The sequence below is a fragment of the Crocuta crocuta genome, unplaced genomic scaffold (assembly GCF_008692635.1).
Source record: "Crocuta crocuta isolate KB4526 unplaced genomic scaffold, BGI_CrCroc_1.0 scaffold68, whole genome shotgun sequence".
Classification (NCBI taxonomy): Eukaryota; Metazoa; Chordata; class Mammalia; order Carnivora; family Hyaenidae; genus Crocuta; species Crocuta crocuta.
The window spans coordinates 1,995,969-1,999,134 of record NW_027532426.1 but is presented as its reverse complement, the minus strand read 5'-3'; the positions used below and the strand labels follow the sequence as shown (position 1 = coordinate 1,999,134).

Sequence of the window (3,166 nt, the reverse complement as noted above, 5' to 3'; positions counted from 1 at the left end):
GGGTGCGGGTGGGGGTGGGGTGGGGGGTGGGGCGCCTGGCTGGCTCAGTCAGAAGAGCATGTGACTCTTGATCTCAGGGTCGTGAGTTTGGGCAACGTGTTGGGTGTTGAGATTACTTAAATAAACATTAAAATAATAATAATAAAATAAGAAGCATGGATACTGGAGCCAGAGTGTCTGGGTCTGCATCCTGGCTCTACCACTTACTAGCTGTACAATGCTGGACAAGTTACTTAACTTCTCTGTGCCTCAGTTTTCCTTATCTGTAAAATGAGTTAAGATTTGTAACTTGCCTAGAACAGTTCGTGGCACATAATAAGCATTATGCAGATGATTCTTAAATAAAAGCTCTTCAATTAAGAGGTTATTGAATATCTACTATGTCACAGCCTTATTATTAAATAAATACTAGCTAATATTTATTGAGTAATTACTGTGCACATACATTATACATAAAGCCTTTTAAACTCCTCCTAACAACCATATGAGGTACATATTATTATTTTCCATTTTATGATGTGTGAATAGAGAGACAGAGTGGTCAGTAAGTTGCCCAAGGGTCATATGGCCAACAAGTATCAGAGCAGGACAGGACCTCAGGCTGCCTGATGTCAGGAACCTTGCATTTAGCTGTATGTGGGCCAGTTGGTGAAACAGACTAGCAGGCAGGTGAGCAATTCTAAACAGGGTTGCCAGGGAAGAGGCAAAGCAGAGAAGATTTTGTAGGCACCAGTGGGGAGGTCAGGGAGGACTTCCTGGAGGAAGGGACATGTAAAGGGAGACAAGAAGGAAAAGCAGGAGCTAGCTGGGCAAGGCAGGTAGAGTGAAGAGGCAGGTATGTTCAGGGCCCTAGTGGACGGGCATTCTGAGCATCTGACACACAGAGAGCACCTAGGTTGGATGGGGGAAAGATGGGGTGGGGGTGGGGGAACGGCTGGCTGGACCCTGCAGAACTTTGTAGGCTGGGCTCAGTAGTGCCAACTCAGCCCTGAGGGCAATGAAGAGCCACAGAATAGTTCTGAGCTTGGCCGTGACATCATCAGTTGATAATCACTCCCTGTGGGCTCATTTGGGAAAGAGATGTCCCAACTTCCCTGTTTCCCTTAGTGTGGAAAGTTCTTCTTGTTGTTTAGCCTTAATGCTGCTTGTTAGTAGTTTCTTATAGGTGGGGCTGGGTAGGTGATGACAGGTTGTGGGATTGAGGCTGCCAAGAAAACTGGAAGGAGTGGGGACATGCTGGTTGTACTACCACCGCCAGCCCTGAGCCTCACTGTGTGCCTTTCAGCACTCCCCGGCTCTGCTTCTCCCTTTTTCCAAAATGCCTCCATCACATCCTGCTTTAGAGTCAGACCCCACGGCTGGAAAAGGCATAGAGATCAGCCTAGGAAGGATGCAAACTGTGGAGTTAGAAGATGCAGCTTAAAATCTCAGCTCAAACAGCTCTGTAAGGTGTAACTCTGTCCCTCAGTTTCCTCCTCTGTGAGCTGAGAATAAGAATTCCTGCCCTGTACCCTCTCAGAGAGCGGTGTGGAGTCAGTAAGTGAAAGCAGCTGGATAATTCTAAATACTTAGAAAGAAGGGCTTATGTAGAGTATAACCCCTTCATAATAATAAATAATCATAGCTCCCGCTTACTGAGCACTCACCTATGTGTTTTACATGCGGTAACTATTTGAATCCTCCCACAACCCTAGGAAGTATTGCATCTCTATTAATTAGTCCATTTTACAGATGAAGAAACTGAGACTCAGAGAGGTTAAGGAATCTGCATAGGTCACACATCCAGAAATGTAGAGCTGAGATTCAAACCCAGGCTGTGGGACTTGGGATTCTTAACTCCCTTTACTGCATGCGGTTCAAATGCGGAGGGATATCTGCGGGCCAGAGAGGGTGTGTGATTTGCCCGAGGTCACCCAGTAAATTAATGAGAAAAGCCAGTCTCTATCCTCCCCGTGGCTCCTGTAGGCTCTGTTGTCAGACTTCTCCTTGGCTGGGGCCTGGAGGGGGCGGTGCATCCCAAGCTTGGGAAGCGTGTCTATAAATGGCAGTGGAAGGGAATAGTCCCCGGAGCTCCTTCCTAGGGGCAGTTGAGGACGAGGAGCTGTGGCTCTTTCTTCACATGCTCCAAGTGGCCTGAGTTTACTGGGGCAGGATCGTAGTGCACCCTGAAGGGTTTTGGGCTGGGTCCCACAGAGGAACTTGGGGTTACTGGCTTTGCAGAGCACATTGAGGGCTGGGGCCATCACCCAGGATGCCTGCTTACTGATTGGAAAACTGCTTTTGTGCTATCCTTTCCCCTATGGGCCTCAGTTGTCCCATCTGTATGATGGGGATATAATAATAATGGAGCTTAAAACGTACTCACTTTCTCTATGGTTCTATGAGGAGGGTACTATTACTGTGAGGCTGGAGAGGTTCAGGGATTTGCCTAAGGTCAAAGAGCCTGCAGAATCCACTGGTAGAAATGGGGCTTGAACCCAGTGGCTTTGAACCTGGGTGGTCTTGGCTCCACAGTCCCAAACTCTTAACCCTGTGTCACTGCTTCACAAATTTAAGACCCTTTCCACATCTGCTCCTTCTGGGATTCTGGAACCCAGTGGGACAGGCCTGGGATTGAGCAAAAGGCAGGCAACCCCTCAGGGTCCTGTTCAAACTCTTTCTCACTTTGAACACTCCCAGGGCAGGGGTTGGGTCTCACTCCTTTATTCCTGGACACCCTCACCAGCCCACTTTCTAGCTCTTTCTTTCCTGCTCGAAAGTAATGGGGAGGGTCCCTGGGGCTCCAGACTGTGTGTGTGTGTGTGTGTGTGTGTGTGTGTGTGTGCGTGCGCGCATGTGTGCATGTTGGGGTGTATAGGTGGGCAGGGAGGGCTCCAGCCAGCTCTGCCCTATTCACACTCCCATACATTCCCCCTTCAGATTTGGACTCAAATATCTTTCTTTGTTCCCCAGGGCTCCTGATTCCTTGCCAAATCCCTGTTTCCATTTCATGGACCTCTGTCCCTCCTATTATGAGGGAGGGCCACAGAAGGTGAAGCCTGAGCCTCCTCAAAAACACTTTGCCTAATAGCCCACCCCCACTCCACCCCCATCCTTGAAGAGTGGCTTCTGATGGTCCCATCCCAGACCCACTGAAGCAGAACCTGGGATGGCCATAGCTCCCTCC

At 49.0% G+C, this 3,166-nt stretch overlaps 1 protein-coding gene across 2 annotated transcripts in view; it reads right to left on the bottom strand.

The window, feature by feature from the left end:
• The window catches only part of TNS4 (tensin 4), a 22,469-nt gene that overhangs the window by 18,734 nt on the left and 569 nt on the right, over nucleotides 1–3,166 (bottom strand). The window lies entirely within an intron of this gene.